At 44.8% G+C, this 20,987-nt stretch overlaps 1 protein-coding gene across 4 annotated transcripts in view; it reads right to left on the bottom strand.

The window, feature by feature from the left end:
- Positions 1-11,979, bottom strand: part of CLIP4 (CAP-Gly domain containing linker protein family member 4) — a 370,258-nt gene extending 358,279 nt beyond the window's left edge. For all 4 annotated transcript variants that reach the window (XM_078647520.1, XM_078647522.1, XM_078647519.1 and 1 more), the window contains exon 1: positions 11,848-11,979. The gene's annotated coding sequence lies outside the window, so the exon portion shown is untranslated. The remainder of the gene's footprint in view (positions 1-11,847) is intronic.
- Between the last annotated feature and the right edge of the window lie 9,008 nt (positions 11,980-20,987).

The following is a 20,987-nucleotide window of genomic DNA, read 5'->3' as shown; positions in this document are numbered from 1 at the left end:
AAGAAAGCGGAAATCGGATTTGGAATACATATGAAAGAGATTAATTCAACGAAGGAACGTATTTAGTTGACAAAAACCAACACATACCTGAATCATGCTAAAGTAGCTGGAGCAAGGATATATATGAACAAGCTTAACCTCAGGATCGCTGAGCTAAAAACAGTGACCAAACCATAACACAGTTCTATCCAAAGAGCCTGGCACAAAAAGGAAACTGTTTCCAAAGCTAAATTCCTAGGAAAAGAAAACATCAAGATGGAGGACAAGAACAGGAAAGGTTACAAAAGGTATACAAAGGTTTGGGCTACCAGAAGAATTTGAAAAAGACACTAATTCATGCAAAAAGTCCTGAAGTAATGGATACCAGTAATAATTAAACAAAATTTCCTAAAAAGCTTTGAACTAAAGAGAGTGCACAGGCTACCAAACCACCCGATCAACGGTAACCATACTCCAAGAGCAATTACATTTTCCCTTTAAGTGATACACATACCACCTTGATACTGAAATGTGCAAATGCTAATCTTCCGTTCTAATGAAGAGATTCTAGAACATCCTTCTCATAAGAGTTTCCACTGAGAAAGCACATAAAGGCATTCGTAGATCTTCACCTGAAGGTAAAGAGCACAGACATTGGATATGGCTTTGTGAGAACATCTCAAATGAGGATCGCATAGAAAGACGAGTTTCACACTTTAATAAACCACATATTCTTAAATAATTTCTCCTGAATCACAGCGAGGATGTGATGGACACTTAAGCAAACCAGTAACGGCCCATGAGATGCATACAAACTCAGCCATAGGAGTGCTTTACACACTAAAAAAGCTCATGAAAATCAAACCAATTATTTCCCTTTACGCTCTCAAGACAGTAGTGCAATCACTTGTGGGCTGAGAGGTGTGGAATTCCTACAGCCCGACTCCCAGGACGTATTATTTGGGGTAAAGGACAACAAGATTTCATGTTTATTTTTTCCTTGGGACAAGTCGGCCCAAACCCCTGCAGCACAAACCCTTTGGCTGCCAGCTTGCAGTACCACATTATGGGGGAAGGGCATTGTCTGTAGTTATGGTAATATTTGTGTCCATATGTTCATGGTGTTCAAACTTGTATTTATGGTTCACTAATACAAAGCCTTTCCTAATAGGGTAAGCGCTTTAAGGAAATGTTGTAAGCTCCTACTGTACTACTGACAGTGCTTCCAGTGTAACAATGTGTACACGTATCGAGGCAATATATGTGCTCCCCCCTGTGATCCTGATTATGATGATCCCCCTACCCGCAATTTCCAAACATTATCCTTCTGTCTTTGTATTTGCCTTGATTTCGCTCTGCCTACTATCATTGACCTATGTGGAGTTGTACCCTTATGTCGAGCATGTTTATTAAAAAGATTTATATAAAAAAAAAAACAATGTGTACACGCATTTGCAAAGTTTAACAATATGAGGCTACATACAATGCTCCTTGAACATTCTCTAATTAGATGCAAATATCTGCACAAGCCTGAAAGCAAAATTTATGATCCTTTGCTTTCAAAATAAAATACAACTAGGAAAAAAAAAATTGGCGAAACTACTGTGAAACTGTAGATAACATTTTTTTAAGCATCATTTAGTAAAATATGTTCCATGCATTTCCCAAAAATATTCCTAATGGAAAATCAGTGCTGCCAGTTTTAACACGATAATGGGAAACATAAACAAGCATTGGGAAAGCCAATAGGTCTGATATTGGTGGTCAGCATTTTGGTTTTGTCAATGCGTGTTTTGTCTAGACAAACTTCGTGGGAGCTGCCAGGCCCTCACCATCATAACAAACATTGACTAAAAGCAATAATATTTTTTGGTCTCAAGAAGCACACATTGCCACAGTAGTCCCTGGCAATGAACAAACCTACTTTGTATGCTGATATGCTCCTTGTGAAACAATGGAAGCCATTCAATAGACAGAGGGATAGAATTTTAATAAAAACAAAAGGTCTTGGTTAACTCCAGACCTATTTAGGGCCCTAGGTCATAAAGAAAGTCACAAAATTGCACCCATGCATTTGTGCAGACCCAAAAATAAATAAATAAATAATAGATAATAAAAATGTCAAGGTAAGATCAGAGATCGGCTCCACCTTCCTTAGTTCCTCTAAAACAGTGCAGCTATTCACTACTACTATATATCCTGCTGTGGGAAAATGCCTGTGTTGCATGGTTAGCCCCCCACTGTTTGCCTGGTTTTGATGTGGTTTCAAATGTAGTGCACATGGTCCCTGCCAACCAGGTGCCCTGTGCCAGTGCTCCTTCCCTAAAACAAACTCCCAATTGGTATTTCTGCCTCCTGTAAGTCCATAGTAAATGGTACCCTGGGTACCTAGGGCCTGGAAGCAGAAGAGGGTCCCTAGGGACCCCCCTCACTAGGACCATGCCTCTGCCCCGGCAGCGCAGCATGCATGCCCCTGTGAGGGAGAAAATGACAAAGTCGTCATGGCACCATGCCTCAGTACAATCCAGCTAGTCCTGCCTGGAAGCAAAGGCAAGCCACCTGTAACAGGTATGTCATTGGGATCCTCCAGATTTGCAATGTTGTTCCGAAGCGAAACCACAAACCCTGACATGGTCTCTTTTACAAATGTTTTTCCAATTCCTCCTGAATTTCCACTTTGTTCTGATCCTTCCACCATGGACGAAATTCTTGGCCGATATTGCGTGGGATATTTTCTTTGATCTCTGCACATGTTTGCAAAGTATTCTACTCTTCCACAGTTTTTGCACTCTCTTCTAATCGCTGGACAACCATTTAATGAAGACACATGGTTTTTATTTCCACACCTGTAGCAAAATATGTTTTTCCCATTCCTTTCAAATCTTCTATTGCCATTGAAATTTAGATTTTGACCCTGAACAGCATTCATATTTGTCGTATTTCATCTCATCTTCCCGCTTTATTACAGAAACTTCTTCAGATTTTTCATTTTTATAACTAATATTCTTAACTGTATGCATCCATTTTTCAGTTTGTTCAAATGCTTTAGCAGTTTAAATAGCCTCCGAAAGTTTAGGATCACCCATCACCCATAGCTGTTCCTGTGTTTTTTTACATCTGACATGAACCACTATATGATCTCTAATCATTTCATCCGAAATATTTCCAAAGTTACAACGTAAGCTCAACGTGCGTAGTGCGGTCAAGAAATCATCAAATGATTCATTTTCTTCTTGTTTCCTTGTATAAATTTTATACCTATTCAATGCAATATTGCTAGGGGGTTTAAACCTTTTTTCCATTCTAAGTAACACCTCATTATACACATTTGCTGCCTCTCCATTTTCTGCCACATTTATCTGTCCATCTTGACCACGGTAGTGGTGGTTCCCCTTTGCATTGTAGAAATTTTGCAGGAGGATCAAACTGCATTTTCTTTAAATAACAGTTTATATTTGTGAATATTTCCTTTTCGTGTAAAATATCATATGTATCTATCCATATATTTACTATTTTTTAATATGCAATCGGTAAATACTTTACTGTATTGTTCCTCTAGTAATTTTTTAAATATAGTTGTTTACTGTTACTTCTTATTTATGGTCCTTATTTAATGAATATTGTCTGCCAATAAGTTTTTGCCATAAATTGCTTCCATTAACAAATATTGAACCACTTACTTGTTATCTCGTGATTCCATGTATGTCAGAACTTTCTTAGTTTTAAATTACGACCATTAATTTGTTTCCCTTTACAGCTAGCGTTGCCGTTGCTATAGCGGTTTCCAAGGTAAACAAAATGGCCGCCACGTCTACGCGTTTGAGTCACTTCCTACCAGAATGCCTTGCAGTTCCCAGAGTGCTTCAGGCTCTTTTTGGAATTTGTCGCGCGTCCGACGAACCAACACAATCAGAGAATGGTGTCAATACCTCGGAATCCTCCTCTTGTCACCCGTGCTCGTTGCGGCTCGGGAAAGGAATTTAAAAGACGCCAGTGCTTGTGATGGCTCGGGGCAGAAATTCAAAAGACGCCGCTGCTCTTGAACTGGTAGGCACGTTGAATTGTTGTAACATATGCCCTCGCTTAATATAACCAATATTTTTTTGAGTAACAGTACCTTATTTGAAGATGTACCAGGCTTCTTTAATTATATTGTGTTGTTTCTTGTTTCTCTTTTTCATCAAAACCGTCGTTTCCTTTCTTCTCCTTTATTCTTGAAGTATCCTCTCAATCCGTTACCTCCTTAAATTCAGATTAATTCCTTTCCTTTAAATAATCGCAGTATTAAATAGTGGTCACAAAAATTCTTCTTCTTTTCTTTTGTAATAATACGAAATCCAATATAATTTCTTTCAAGAACACGACTCCTCTGTGCTGCTTCCTTCTGTTGTGAGAAGTGTTCATGTCCTCGTCGCCATTAAAAGAACTCCAAAATCCAATTTAAATTATATAGATTTAATGTAAATAAATTGACAGCACAGCAACAAGCACTGAACATCTCCAGAGTACCAGTGCAACTGATACAGAGAAGACTAACATTCTACATCAGAGTTATAATGGAATTAGAATACTAAATAAAAGATAACATTTGGAAGTGAGACAGGTTATGCAAATGTAACACCAACACTCTAGCAGGCCTCGCAGCCCTAAGGCAAGATGCACCAAGCTACTTATCTGAATGCCCCTACATACTGGGCACCATTTCCTGATATTGTAAGTGCCAGTGAAGCCATAGAGAATACATGGGCTGGGAACTCAACCACTAAAGTTCAACAGCATCATGATGGCTTCACTGAATACAGGAGTGGTTGGTACCAAACTACTCCTTTCAATAAACCCACACATGCCAGTGTGGGATCTATTGTACCATGTACCTAGAGGACACCTTAGTGGTGCCCCCCGAATCTTTGCCAACCCTGGTGTGGCCTCTGACCAGCTGTAGGCAGCCAGCCATCACCAGACATGTTTCTGGACCCCCCGGGTAGAGAGCCCCTGCTCTCTGGGGCCAGAAACAATGCACATCCTGAGCAGAGGTGTCATGCCTCCTCCACTAAGATGGGCCAGTGTTCGAAAAGGGATTGACACCTTTGTAAAGCAACCCCCAGCCTCTGCTACTAGCAGCAGATGGCAGCCCCTAGTTTACACGCCCATCTTGGGCGGGGAAAATTAAGGTGGGGAGGAGCAAGGTGGAACACACTTTTCAGTCCCCGCTATCTTGAAGGTGTGGGACCCCTCCAATCAGGGCTAGGCCTGTGCCCCCTCCCATAGGAGGGTGGCATAATAGAGGGTGTAGTCACCTTAGGTAAGGTGCCCACTGGCCCTACCTGCTACTCCCCTAAAATATCTCCTAAATTTAGTATTTTGGTGGCTCCCCCAGACCTGGCCCTCAGATCTGCAATGACCTAAGAAGAAAGAAGACACCCTGCAGCAGAAACCAGAAGGCGACAACTGCCTTGACCCCAGTCCTTGCGGCCTATCTCCAGCTTCGACAATCCTGCAACTTGTCTTGCAACAATGACCTCCAAAACCCCTGGAAGGACTGTTGCCTTCCATAAAGACTCCAATCTCCCGAGGACAGCAGACCTGTCCAAAAAGAAACCGACTCCAAAGACTCAGGATCCAGGCAGATCTGCGTTCCCAGGCCGCACTGTGCCCGATGCCCACGGCCCGAGTCTGAGTGGATCACCTGTGCAGTGAAGTCTCCCCGGTGATCCTGACCTTGTGTCAAGCGTTGGCTGACCTCTCCTCCCCTTCACGACAGCACCTGAAGGTGTGAATCGAGAGGCTCCCCCCCCATGCGACTGGCTCTGGTAAGAGGATTCTGACGTCCAAAGGCACCCCTTCACCCGAAGCCCCTAGGCCTTGGTGAGCTGAACAATCGTTGCCCCTATGAACCACTACATCCCAACTTACCTCTGTTGTCGCTGATCTTCCTCCTGCAACCTCTGGTGCCACAGCTGCAGCCTCTTTATCGTCGAGAAGAACCTCATTGAAAAGCATTGCGCCCCGGACGTCAAATTTGCACCCTGCACCTGGCCGTCCATGTGCTGCTGGTAATGTATGTTTGGTGCTGCTTTGTGGCCCCCCAGGCTTAACCTAACCCCCAAAGCTTAAAGCTTAGCCCCTGCAACCGATCTACTTGACTGCAAGCAGTGTGGTTCCAGGCACCCCCCGTCGCCATTGAAAAGCATTAGGGTCGAACTCTGATTTTGACCACTGCACCCGGCCGCCCCTCTGCCGCTGGTGGTGCCAGTTTGGTACTTACCTGACCCATAGCCCTTGACTGAATTTGTAAGTTGTTTAACTTATCATAACTGTTTAACCGCAATATTGCTTTCCCCATACTGTGAAAAGGTTTCTGAGTGTCGATTTTTGAAAGTGAAAACTATTTTTATTTAAAAACGTACTTACCTTATTACGGAGACATGGGTCTTAAAATAAAGAACAATAAAGTATATATTTATAGAATTGGTCTGGATCTCTTTGGTCTGGATCTCTTTCTTGAGTCGTGTGCCCATTATTGATCATGTGTGTGCAATAAATGTCTTACACTCCTCTGTCGTAAGGCTGCTCGCCCACACTACCACTAATAGAGCACTTTGGGTTTTGCATTGAGCCCTGTACACTTTTGGGGAACACCTGGACTCTGTACACGGTATTACCACCTAGTGTCAATATCATATTCAGAGTTAGCTTCCTAAACCTGCTTTACAAAGAAACATAAGCATTATAAGTAGAATGTCTGGGTAAAGATCCGAGATCAACACATGACACCATAAAGACATGCAAGTGTCACCTACATGGTATGTGTCAATGATTCATGTGTGTATGGTATTTAATTATTCCCATTTTCAATTGTTAATACATTAAATTAGTAACTCAATAATTTGTTAAACTACCTTTCAGTAATTATTCACCATGCTTGATAGGCATAGTTTGATCAGTTGCTCTCCAATTTAATTCTCAGATGCCAACACAAGATACCTAAGGCTAATTAAAACCTCAGGGAATAATAAATCTATCTATCATAACAGAAAATGTTATGTCTACTAAGGGCCCAGAGACGAGGATTTTGGATTCTCCTATCACTCTTTATTTCAGCAGCAGCCAAAGAAAACATGTAATCAAAAATAACTTCCGCTACATTTCACATGAAAATTTTGGGAAAAATTGTTGAACATCCCGCCAATGTAGTTCAAAAACATTCAACCATCAATATTTCTGCTCTATGTAATGTTCTGTGATATTTTCCTCTTTCTACACATTACATCAGCCCTCACGCAGAACTCAGTGGCATTCCTCCTGCTTCTGTTCTTTTGCAAAGTCCAAAGAAAAAGCCAATCAATATTAGACTTCTTACTTACAAAAAAGTATTTTCATGCATTATGAAGCAGTCCTACTTCTACCTTCTTATAAATAAATAACATGATTCATCTTATTACATGTCAAAGTGGAACGTAAAGTCGGACTATATTGGGTGGGTCATCCAGAATAGAATCCATGTTTCTGCCAGGTGGGATAATCCTCTCCTCCATGTCATTAACAGAATTGAAACTTTCCTTTACAATAGCTATAAAAAAAATGTACTCCATGTCTCATCCAGAGGTGATCATTGTCCAAGTTTAAAGCTTGCTTGCCACCAGGGAACTCATATCCAAAACTGGCTTGAAATAAAACTGCCTAAAAGTTCAAAGGCCGACCAATCTGCTTCATTCCTAATATCTTCCCAATGTGGTCCTAGTTCAGAAGCCTTAAAGGCCACTGCTCCCCTGGCTTAGTGAGCACCAAATTTGTAAACAGATACCGACCTCCTGCATCACCCAGTGCTGCCAATGTGCTAGAATAAGGAAACTGCCACAATAATTTTCCTGGTGGATATCAGCAGTTGGTTGACCACAGGAGGGCTTACCTCTTCCATCATTTATGCATATACCTTGGCACAGTGGACTCCATATAGCTTTGGAAGATTACGGAAAGATGGACAGGATATTACATGGGTGGAGACTTAATTTGCCCATTACCAATAAATGTAACTCCATCCGGAATAAACATTCTACCCGTGAAATCCAGCACCTGAATATTTGCTACCCTTCTAGATCAAGCTAGACACACTAACATGTCCAACTACTCAGACAGCTCTTTCCTGTCCTGATACTTGTTCTAGGGCAATGAAAGCAATACATTCATAACATTGTTAACATTCCAAAATTCTGGAATACCTTGGCCATAGAGGAGTGTAAAGACAGACATCCCAAAGCAATTTACATATCATGGGGTGTTCCCTCACCGTAGCATCATCAAACAAGACATGACTAAATGAAATAGCCAAACTAGATGTTTTTACCTACCTGAAAGTAAACCTGACCCTCTGTGCAACTCTGATGCAAGTTTCAGCATGTAGACAAGGTTGAACCCTCTTGACCCAGACTCCATTCCAAACACCAACCATTCGATCTTCTCCAAGATTATTTGTATCTTTAAACAGTACTTTCGACCCTTGCTTTCCTGACCAACTCCGCAGTTTGTCTGGATAAGCCAGGGAAAGCCATATTTCCCTGTAATCTTCTATGCCTTAAGGGAGAGAGTTCCTGCCATCACCAGTTGGTGACTGGTACACTGTGAGTCCATTAGAAGGTACTAAATGTGGGAAAGATGGATGGTAGAATCCCACGAAAATGCCAAGAAAATCAGATACCACACTTGAGATCTCCAAATCAGGGCAAAGAAGACCACATCTGCCTCCAAATTTGAGCAGTCACCCTTTTTAAGATGACGAACAGCATAAATGCATAACTGCAGCCTGTTCCTACTCCTGCAAAAATGAGTCCCTTGCTACCACCCATTGATTCAGCCTCTAGCTGAAATACCTTGAGAGCTAGTGATCCAGGTGGGACATAAACAGGTTCATTCCGCATAGCCCCATGTTTTCATAAGTGCCTGAAAACCACTGGGTTCAGTTCCCACATGACAGAATCTTGTAATTGTCTGGAGTGCCAATCCGCCGTCCTCTGGAGGACCAATACCCACACCAACAGACCATGCACGCAACCCAGGCATCATACTCGACAGCAAACTGACGATGAAAAGACAAGTCAACTCAGTCACCTCCTCCTGCTTCCACACCCTTCTCATGCTCCACAGAATCGTCAAATGGATCCCAGTCAACACCAGAAAGACCATCACTCAGGCCCTCATCACCAGCCGCCTCAATTAATGCAACGCCCTTTATATTGGCATCTCCATCTAGCTCCTCAAAATATTCCAGACCATACAAAATGCTGCTGCCAGATTCATTCTAAGCCTTCCGAAGCGGACCCACATCATCCCCCCACCTCAGAAACCTTCACTGGCTCCCCATCAAGAAGAGATGTCAGTTCAAGATCCTCATGCTCACCTGCAAAGCTCTACACGATGAAGGACCAGCCTACATCAGCCATTGCAGCTGCAGCAGGGGGACTCCATCTACTTCATTGCCGCCTAGACCTGGAACTAGTTGCTCCTCAAGCTCCGAACAGCACCCTCCCTGGCGGACTTCAGAAAGAGGCTCAAGACCGAGACACATAACCCTCAGTGCCCAGATACCCCTAGGGGCAACAGGGCTGCGCTATACAAAATGCTGATTGATTGATTCTGCTGACAAAGGATCCACCACCCTGTCACTGCCATTTGATTTTACAGAAAGAAGTGCCAAAAATCCTTTGCCAAATCTGTCAGTGCCTTCAATCAGGTCAGACCTAAGTGGTTTAGGTACTGTATCACTGAAATAATGTCTATCGTCAGGCCGGAAACAACATTTAACGTCATCCCTGGTCATACACTTGATCACAAATAAAGACTATAGACAGCTCTCAGTCAAATGTTGTATAACTTTAAAACATCTGGGCTGGATCTCATTTCCTTGCCCCCATTGGAGGGTTTTTGGATGGCTGAATGCCAATGAAAGGAGTTGATTTCCACAAGGATGTAAGGCATTGTTCACCGCTCTTTGCACTGGAGAATTTACTGTTTCTAGCAGGGCCTCATGCTGAAGGATGAGATCTTCTTCTTTCTCCATAAAAGAGAGATCAGCGCACTGCACTGTACCATAAAAGCAGGTTTTTGTAAGGTTTAAAGAGAACACAATCATACTTCTATAACAGTGAGATTGAGCGGGCCCTTCTGGTGTCCATCCAATCTGCTCAACAGTGCTCAGGGTTTAATGCAGACGCTTTTCTGGGACATTTTGATACAGGCACATGGATGCAAGTATGCCACAAGGAAGGAAAGGAGCGCTCTGTCAGCTCCACATGGGATTCATACAGAGATATATTGCATGTCAATGGTCATCAAATTCTTCCCTCGTATTAAAGTTCGGGAGGAAGCTAAGAGGCTGGAGAGTTGAGATACAACTATTGGAAAAAAACAATCCCAGATCATGGGACACAGGTAAGAGTGAAGTTGGGATCTGAATCAGCAATCTATGGGAAAATCTTTACTAATAGGGGTCCGCAGGTGGGGTGCTTTTTGGCATCCCTATTTATTAGGTCATACATTTCTGATCTCAGAGCAGAACTTAGTAAAAACGAAGTCCTTTCCAGCAAAGGTAAGACTGTGTCATCTATCAAGGCACCAATGGGCAGATGACACAGTCATTGTTTACAGTACAATCACTGACCTGCAAATTACTCTCTGCAGAGTGCACCAAGCAATGGTTGCATATTCCAGCAGTAATTGTGATTCTGTGCAAATGTGTATGAAGGAGATACACAGTTGTCATTATTTGCAAGTCAAAATAAAATGCAGTTCTTACAGGTAAGCTGGGTGCTTTGTGTGTTTGGGTGGTAGTGAAAGAGATGCGAGGAAGTGCACTCAGGAGAGCGCGAAAAGAAGATGCTGAAGAGGAACAAGATGAGGATTAAGACATGCAGATGGACAAGATGTGAAGTGAAAAATTGTGTTCATGTCTACCGCAGAGTAAACTTAACGGGAGTGATCGGGACGCTCTGAAAACCACTACCCTGGTCACAGTCTCACGATTTCAGAATTGAAACATTTTCAATATTATTCTAACAAATTCATTGTTGTTACTCATTTATCTTAAAAAGCTAACACGCATTGCAAAGCCAATAGTCATGGCTGCTTTTCGGTGTATTTAAGTTGTTGTGCTATATACCTGGTTGCAATAACCCAAAGATCAGGGAGGAACCAAAATACCGGTCGGGTGGCACACGACGGGAATCACAGAAATTGAGTTTACATATTTAACACTGAGGGAAATTAACATACATCTAGACATCGTGACACACTGCAAGTAAAATGAGTAAGGTTTCTCCAGCCACATCACAGGTGTCTCTGCAAACTATAGTATTTTTCCTAAGTACATGGCAAAACGTCAAGTGTTGCAATGTCTTTATTACCTTTTAAAACGTGTTTGAAAGCAAATACAGCTTCCCTCCCTTGCACAGGTGAGATGACACCCTGGACATTATTATGCACACATGATCTGCCAGTCATTTCTAGCTCTGCGTACAAGGGATCGGACACAGACTGCCCCCTTCTATGCACAACGTGCAGACACCCGTAGAGCATTGCACCTTTCTGCACACAACGGAGTAAGTCACACTGCCCTGCTCTACCCACAGGTGATCTCACGATTATCCGGTAATAAGATAAAGTGGTGGATCCCACACCAAATGATCCACCCCATGCACGAGAGGAAGGAAACTAGCATCAAGCAGCCAGCCCTCCATGAACAGGTGAGCTGTCACTCACTGCATGTGTACTCCTGCAAGAGTGACAACCTGAGGGACTGCCATACACTAGCATGCAATGTGCATGGTTGCACCACGACGCGTCGTTGCAACTTGAACGGTCTGGATAATCACCTACCTCCAGTGCCTCAGGTCTACATGGCCGGGGGAGCTATGCTCCTTTTCCGCTGGTGAAAACAAGCACTGGGTTACTTCAGTCAGGCGCGTGCGCAGCTGTCAGTGTCAAGGGCTCGACAGCAGCCTGGCCAGCCAATCAGGAGCCAGCATGCCACAGGCAAAGCCAACCCGGAGGCCCGCCAATGGGCGAAGATGTTGAGGCTACTAGGCCACGCCTCCCTCCTCCGTAGCTCGTCGTCTACCTACGTCACAGAGGCAATGGCAGGAGGAGGTCCGAGCATAGTCGCCGCTGCGGCGTGCGCGTCCCGTGACAAGGGAGAGTAGAGACCGCCCCTCCAATCCAGCCGACAGAAAGAACAAGGCGAAGCTCCGCCCCGCGCACGAGGTAGGCAGGACCTTGCTCAATCTGGGCAGAGCTACAATTTTGATTGTCCAATGAGGCGAAGCGTTAGGCGTGGTCTCCAGGAGGCCCTGTCCAGTCCCAACAGGAGGCGGGGTCGTTCTAAGGTGCTGGTCTGCATAAAACCAAGAGAGACCATTGATACCCTTCCCGCGAAATTAATAGTCGTTTATGAAAATAATGATATTTTTAAAGCGCGTGGTTTCTTCACATGAAGTGTCCCAGCGCTAGGAGTACTGTAAAGAAGTGAGCCCAATAGGAGGAGCCTGAATAAAAACCAAAAAGCAAGGTTTTTTTGGAATAACAATTTAGAGGGAACCAGCTGAAGTTCTACTGGTAGTGAATTCTAAATTTTGGGAGGCAAGTGACAGAAGGCAAAACCACCAACTCAAGCTTCGCTCATCCTGGGAGTGGAGGCCAGTTTAGCCGTAGCCGATCTGCTTGGAGCATAGAGAGTGACCATATCCAGCGGATAGTCAGGGACTTGGCAGGAAAGCGCTTTGTAACAATAGCAGAGAGCCTTAAAGATAATTCTCTGTTTCACTGGCAGCCAGTGCAGTTTGTTTAATGCGGTACTGATAGAGGCTCACCTCAGGAGCCCGAGCAGTGTCAAGGCTGCCGCATTCTGCACACGTTGAAGCCTATTATGTCACAATTGGGAGACATCCAAGTACAGAATATTACAGTAATCCAATCTGAATATAACCTATGCCTGTACTACTGTTTTGTAGGCAGACTCGGGGAGAAGGTGAAGGATTTTTTTAGGGATCCCGAAACACTTTCCTGCAAAGATGCCCAGTTTCTCAAGATTGGGCTTGGGGGGTGGTAAGAGATCGAGGTTATCCGTTATAAAATGAATACGTGACTGGCGAAGGGACTCCGGTGTATTTTGTCCACAGGGCAATCACATGCTTAACGAACTGCGTCACGTAACATGGATTTCGTCTTGTCAACGATGCAACCAGACTCTTTGGTTGTTTACATCTAAACTTACTATTCAGGGGATGTAAACTGCAAATATTTCAGGGTTACTGTTTCAGTTAGGCAAGCTTTTGAGGGGATGGTGATTATGGCTTAATGTGGGTATTAAATCATTTTGTTCATAAGGAGTGGTATAGTGTCAGTAAACGGGTATTTATTGCGGCTCACTGTGCTGTAGGTTCTTTTATATTCCAATATTTAGTGTACAGTTGTGAAGCAGGCACAAAGTGGAGGAATTGCCTGTACCTTTGAGGATGTTATGATGAAGTTAGGATTGAGATGGTAAAGCAAGGGTTTAGATTTGCTTGAAGTGCTAAAATAAGTAGAGAATCTTAAAATGTTTCATACTGGCAGAAATATTATTTGGCAGGGTTGACTTAACTATATGGCAAGAAAAGGCAAATTATGCCCTCTAATGCTGCATATTTTGTGATGGTATTACTTCATAATTTTATAATTTTTTCAAGTGCTAAAAGTTTCTGGACAAAGGATTCACCTCATTATAACCAGTTCAATATCCTCTTCTCCCTCTTGCTCTCCTCCTTGTCAGTATTGAGCAGGGTTTTCCAAAGTCGGTCCTGGAGGGCCGATCCATTTCAGATTTTTAAGATAACTAAATTGATCTAAATGGGGATTTGGAGGAACGGAGCCCGTAGTGGGTTGTCTGCCTTTCCCTTGTCTTACTGCTTGGGGATTAGCCATGCCCATAGAGGCGAGCTATAAAACTATGGCAGCTGTGTGGCATTGATGGATTTCTCCTCTGCCATAGAGACAAGCACTGCTACACTAGGGCTTTGATCCCCGTGCTCTACTGCGCACGTTTGCTTTCCATGTAGCGCTCTAGGTTCAGGATGGTGCCTGGCTCCTGTGTTTATTCTGCACTGTTTTTCATTTCCTTGTAGTGCATTAAGCACGGGGAGGAGCTTGGCTGCTTGTCTCGATTGGCGGCCATATTAGGTGGTCTGACTCCGATATTTTAATGCTAATTTTAAAAGTTTATTTTACAATATGCTTGTGTTGTATTGGACATACTTGGCATCTCTTGTTTTACGGGGGAAAGGAGGAACGGAGCCCGTAGTGGGTTGTCTGCCTCGCCTCGTCTTACTGCTTGGCGATTAGCCACACCCTTAGAGGCAGGCTGTAAAGCTATGGCAGCTGCGTGGTCGTCCAGCAGACGCTCTGCTGGTGCACCAAAGGCAAGCCCGTCTGCGCCTGGGCAGTGTCACGCGAGGTTTAATATGCTATTCATTCACTGAATTACTGGCTCTGAGATCGGTAATAGCAGAACAGTATCTCCATGGGACTGAGCTAGGTTCTAATACAAAGGGTTGAAAATCAGCGGGTACGAGGGGGAGATACAAGATGTCTGCTTTTTAACTGCAGGTCTCTGGGTAAACATAAATTCAAGATTGCTGACTGGTTGAGTTCACAATAGCCAGCTGCCATGTTCCTGGTAGAAACCTGGTTTCACGAACAATCAGCACCAGACGTTCTGGATGCGACCCCTGAGAGTTCTGCTATGTCAAGATTAGATAAAGCAAATCAGAGAGGAGGGGTTGGCAATCATTTTAAAAAATGAACTGCTAGTCAAAATAATTGACTTGACCATTCTGGGATGCGAAGCAGCCCTATTTTCTCTTTCATTTACTCAGTCTTACAGCATAAAAGGGCTATTGATATATTGACCTCCAGGGCCGGCCACAGCTTTTCTAAATGCTTTGGGAGATTTTCTTCCACCCAATCTTCTGCGCTATTCTAAATTTGTAGTTTTAGGGGACCTTAACTTACATTTGGATGACACACAATGTCCTTCAGCATCATCGCTCCTGAAAGATCTCTTAGTGATGGAGTTGTTTCAGAATGTCATTGGTCCTACGCACTCGGGAGGGCATACTCTTGACCCTATTTTTGCGAATGGCAATTTTATAGAAATCATTTCTATAACACCTGTGGCGTGGTCTGATCCCTCTGTCATCTCTTTTCGAGTCAAAGACCGTCCAGTCTCCTCTGGGTTCTACTACACAGCCAATGGGGATAAAAGAACCTGCAACTGATCGCTAGTTACCCCAGAGGCTCTAACAGCTAAATTAGCTGAAAGTTCCCCGGTTTTAGATATTTGCCCACATAATGCCAACAAATATCCTCCTGGATAACTGAGGCGCTGAATAAGTTGTCGCCTCTGAAGACAAGTAATACTTTAAGACTCACTCTGATGGCTAAATGGTTTAGCAAAACACTTTTAGATCAGAAAAAAGATTATTTCTGGACTGAAGTACAACTGATCCAATTCCTATATCTTTCTCCTTTGCATTAGCTATGCGATTCTGCCGCCACTCGAGTTGGACCCTCTGTTAAAAATCATCATGTTTACGTACATCGGGATTAATGTGTATCATTCGCCAGTAACCTCCAGGATGGTAACCTGGGGTGCGGGGGGTGCAGTCCGGTCGCTAATGGCACAATTCTCCTTTTGGTCAACGCTGCCCTTATCAGTCATGGGTCAGATAGTATTTGTTAATATGATAGTGCTTAAATCAATCTCCTTTTGTTACTTTGTCTGTCCTTCTTCAGAGAATTGGATGCAATGGTGGGCGATTTTCTTACGAATAAGGGCCACCGGAGGTTTACACTGTCTACTCTTAACCCCTTGCATGCGTCGGATGCACGGGAGCTTTCGTTGCAAAGGTGCTCACATCCGACGACATGGCACAGGGAATCCCTCTGGTGCGGGTACCAGAGGGATTTCCTTTCACCTGAGGCTTTTTAGTTGGTTTCACTGAAATGACGATCAGGGTGCATGTCGCGCACATGACATTTCAGTGCAACCGAAACTGAAATGAGCCGATCGGCTCATTTCAGTTTCACTTTCGACGTGCTCGGGGGGCTATCTCACCGAGCATGTAGAAAGACTCGAGAGATATCATTTGAAAGGGGTAGAATATCCCCTTCCCAATGGTACCCCTCCCTAGTGGATGCCGGCTTAGGGATTGCCTCAGGAGGGTGATCCCCAAGCAGGGAGCCACCACTAGACACCAGGGAGGGGGGAGCGGCCCCTTGGGCTAGGGCCTTTGCTACCCCCAAAAGAACTCAGGCAAATTCAGTCTTTCTGCCCCTCCTGGGAGGAAGATGGGGGCAGTAGCTCCCAATCTGCCCCCACAGGGGGGCAGAAAAAACACTAGATACCAGGGAATATTTTGTTAATTGTATTTAGGGGTGGGGGCTGCACTGATTGGGCATGCCAATTCTCCTCCCCCCAACAACCTCTACCGACTTTCTGCCCCTCCAGGGGGCAAGTGAGGGGTATTTCCCCCAATCTGGCCCCCAGGGGGCAGAAAGCCCACCAGACACCAGGGATTCTTTCTTTATTTTTTCATAAAAGAGGGGTGGGGGCATGCCCACAAAGGGCACAACCATGCCCCTAACCCACATATATTTGAGAGCAGTTTTTCTGCCCCTCCGGAGGAGGTGGGGCAGAAAGCACACTAGACACCTGGGATTTTTTTAAAATAAAATTGGGGTGGGGGCTGCCCACAAAGGGGAAGACCATGCCCCCACACAAATATATTTGGGAATAGTCTTTCTGGCCACCCTAGGGGGTAGAGGGGGGCATAGTCGCCCAAGTTGCCTCCCTAGGAGGGCAGAAAGCACATGTAATACCAGGGATTATTTCTTTAAATGGTATTTAGGGGTGAGGGCTGCCCAAAATGGGCATGCCCCCAGCAGCCCAAAAAATTCCACAATCTTTCTGCCCCCTAGAAGGCCGTTGGGGGCAATAGCCTCTGCTCTGTCCCCGGGGCAGGGGGTGGGGGGGGCAGAAAACCCACTAGGCACCAGGGATTGATTGTATTATATGTAGGGGCTGCCCAAAAATGGGCACGTGAATGCCCCCACCCTCCCAAAAAAATGCCACAGTCTTTCTGCCTCACCTGGAAGGCAGATGGGGCAATAATCCATGATCAGAAAGCCCACTAGGCACCAGGGATTCTGTTTTTTTATATATATATTTAGGGATGTGGGCTGCTCCCCCCACAAAACAAAATAACAACACAGTCTTTCTGCCCCCCGGAGGCAGATGAGGGCAATAGTCCCTTATCTGCCAACCCAGGGGTGGGGTGCAGAAAGCCCACTAGCCACCAGGAACTTTGTTTTTTTCTATATACGTAGGAGTGGGGGTTGCCCAGAATGGGCATGACAATGCCCCCACCACCCCAAAAATAAATTGCCAGAGTCTTTCTGCCCCCGGGAGGCAGATGGGGTAGAAAGCCCACGAGGCACAAGGGATTATGTTTTTCATTATACATAGGGGCCGGGACTGCCTAGAAAGGGCATACCAATGCCCCCAGCCAAGTAGCCATAGTCTTTGTGCCTCCCCCAGGAGGCAGATGGGGGCAATAGTCACTGATATGCTCCTCGGGGGGCAGAAAGCCCTCTAGGCACCAGAGATTATGTTTTTTTAATGCGTAGGGGTGGGGGCTGCCGAAAATCAGCATGCTAATTCCCCCACCCCCAAAAAAGTATTTCTGTCCCCCCGAAAGGCAGCTCGGGCAATAGCCCCGTATCTGCGCCCCCAGCCACCATTATCTGCCCCCCTCTCCAGGCCACCAGGCACCAAGCACCAGGGATATGTTTATGGGCATGTCAAGTAGGAGCCCCACCGAGGGACGCTAACCTTTTCTTAGGCACACATTTGTATTTTTAGTCTCATCTGCCCTCAAGCGGAGGCAGAAGAGAACCAGAAACCAGGGAGAGTTTGTGTGTATGAACTGGAATTTGGCTGATGGTCTGCGTGTACTGACCTTTGGCTGGCATTTTAGATTATCGTGTGTGTGGACCTGCACTTGGCTAATGGTGTGTGTGGACTCTTGCTTGATGACGGTGTGTGTAGATTGGCGCTTACCTGGTTTTGTATGTTGTTAGAAATGGGGGTCTCTAGTTGGCAGAGGTAGGTAGCTTTGTTCAAATAGGGACCCTTGCTTCTAGTCGGGGCAGGGGGATTCACTCCTAAAATTATCCCTACTCACCCCCTTGGTAACTTGTCACGAGCAGACAGGCTTATCTCAGAGGCAGTGTGTAAAGCATTTGTGAACACATACAGTAATACAGTGAAACACTACAAATGGACACCACACCAGTTTAGAAAAATAGTAAATCTTTATCTCAACCAACAAGACCAAATACGATAAAAACCTAACATACAATACTCTTTAAGAATTGTACTTGTGCAAAATAACCGTTAAATTGCAGGAAAATCAATAAAACATAGTTTTTCCGACTCTGTAGCTCCTCCTGGGGCTGCCGCAATACTGAATACGACAGAGTCTAACAATTCCAGCTGACCACGTAGATAGAAGCTAGCTAAAGCGTCGACAAACTCGGACACACTACCTTTCTTGTTGCGACCAACACGCCGGTGCGAGTCGGTCAGGGCAAATGTCGCATCGTGAATTGGAGCATTGCGGGCGGACGATGTCCTCACAATCAGCGGCTCGCTGACAGAGTCGGTGAGACCAGGGCTTGCGTTGAAGGGTGAGACGATGCTCCCAGCGGTGCTGGCAGGTCACGGTGCGGCGACAGAGCCGGTCAAAGTTCTGGTTGGGCAGCGATGGAGTCTGTGACGTCCTCGCTGCGTGTAGCGAAGCGTTGTGGAGTGCGGTGCTCACAGGACACGGTGCAAGCAGCAATTCGTTGAGTCAGTGAGACCAGGGTTGCATTGCAAAATGAGGCGCTGCTCTCGGCGGTGCTTTCAGGACACGGAACCCTGCGGCGGACTCGATGACAGAGTTGGTTACCTTTTTCTTCTGCGGCAACGATCAGAGATGGTGACCAAAGACAAAGTGAGGTCTTTGTTGTTCCTGAGACCTCTAGAACAGGGGGCAAACTCAGTTCAAGCCCTTGACAATCTTCTCTTTAAGCAGGGGTGACAAAGCAAGCAGCAAAGTCATTTATCCTTTCCTTGGCAGCAAGTAGCCACTGCAGGCCAACCCCAGACAGCAAACAGCACAGGGGCAGTATTCCTCCTCAGCTTCTCCAGCTCTTATCCTTGGCAAAGGTGCCTCTCGATTTCCCAGAAGTTTTTTATTTATTTATTTATTCAGAGTTTTATATAGCGCGAACAAGATCTTTACAGATATCAGAGCGCTTCACAGAAACAGGGGGTGACGATAGCATGAGGGTGACGCAACATAATATTGGGTGCAATATAAACTTCAGTAACATGATCGGATAGCAGTCATGTTCTAATAGAATGTCAGTAAACAATCAGATAAGCGAAAAATAAAAGACGATACTGAGTCTTACATACAATTACGATAAAAATCAGGAGAACTTATACTATAAGTATCTAAAAGTTACAGGGAGCAAGGGGAAGGGGCCTCGATATACAGTAGGCTAACATGAATAGTCTAATAATAGATATTTAGTGAGTAGCATAGAAGGATCGACTGACCATCATGTACTTGTGGCAAACAAGAGGAATAAACAAATCTAGGTCATGCAAAATATGACATTATTTGACATTAGACAATCATGAAACCAGTAATACCCAAGCGGCACGAAAGTCAATGAGGAACAGACATTAAAGTTCAGGTGAACTTAGCCATGAGGATGGCTTTCACCTCTTTCTTAAAGAAGGCCGTGGAGGAGATAAGCCTGGTTTCGGGAGGGAGTGCGTTCCAGATCCTCGGCGCCATTCCTGAGAAGGAGCGTTTGTATGTTTTTTCCTTCCGGAATCTGCGAGGTTTCAAGAGTAAGTTTTTTGAACTTCTATTGGATCTCGACCCTCCTGATATAGTTAGCTTTTGAGTGAGGTAGTTAGGTGCATTGTGGTGTACAGCCGCGTGTGTCATCACAGCGATTTTCAGATGTATTCTGGCTTCAAAGGGCAGCCATTTCAGAGATTTCAAGTCAGGGGTTATATGAGAGTGTTTTCTTGTGCCCGTGATGAGTCTCGCGGCAGCGTTCAAGGAAGCTCTTAGGGGTGCAGTTGTTGCTAAAGGGAGACCACTGAGGGTCACAATTCCATAGTCAATGCGGGGGATGACTAGGGCTTGAACTGCATTTTGGAAGTCTTTGGCTGGGAGGAAGGGTTTCAACTTTCTCAATGTGTTGATTTGGAAATTAGCTCCTTTCGTTGCTCTGCTAATGTGCTGTTGCATGTTGAGCTTTGCGTCCAGTGTGACACCTAAGGATTTCGCGGAGTCCACGATGGTGGGCCGGACATTGAGTGCAGTTAAGTTGTTGAGCCAAAGTTGGATGGTGGTAGATTTCGCAGGGGGTGCTATCAGAAGGAACTCAGTTTTCAGAGCATTTAGTTTGAGGTGGTTGTCGGCCAACCACGATTGGGTCTTTGTGAGAGTGTAATTCAGGAGTTTGATATCATCCGGGGATTGTACCTTTAGGTAGAGTTGAGTGTCATCGGCATACATATGGAAGTGTACATTGGATGCTTGGAGCAAGGAGGCAAGCGGTTCCATGATGAGGTTGAACAGTGTGGGTGAAAGGGAGTATCCTTGTGGAACGCCTAAGTCGACTGGCACAGGCGAGGACAACACATTGTTAATCTTGAACTTCTGAGTCCGGTTATGTAGGAAGGACGTGAACCATTTGAGAACAGTCCCGGATAAACCCATTCTAGTGTTTAGCAGCTCAAGGAGGTTCTCATGTTTGACCGTGTCAAAAGCTGAGGAAAGGTCAAGGAGGATGAGGAGGCATGAATCATTGCGATCAAGGATTTGGTGGGCGTCATCAATTATGTGAGTCAT

This window comes from Lissotriton helveticus, chromosome 6 (genome assembly GCF_964261635.1).
Source record: "Lissotriton helveticus chromosome 6, aLisHel1.1, whole genome shotgun sequence".
NCBI lineage: Eukaryota > Metazoa > Chordata > Amphibia > Caudata > Salamandridae > Lissotriton > Lissotriton helveticus.
The sequence above is the reverse complement of the archived record's forward strand: the minus strand, read 5'-3'. Positions and strand labels throughout refer to the sequence as shown.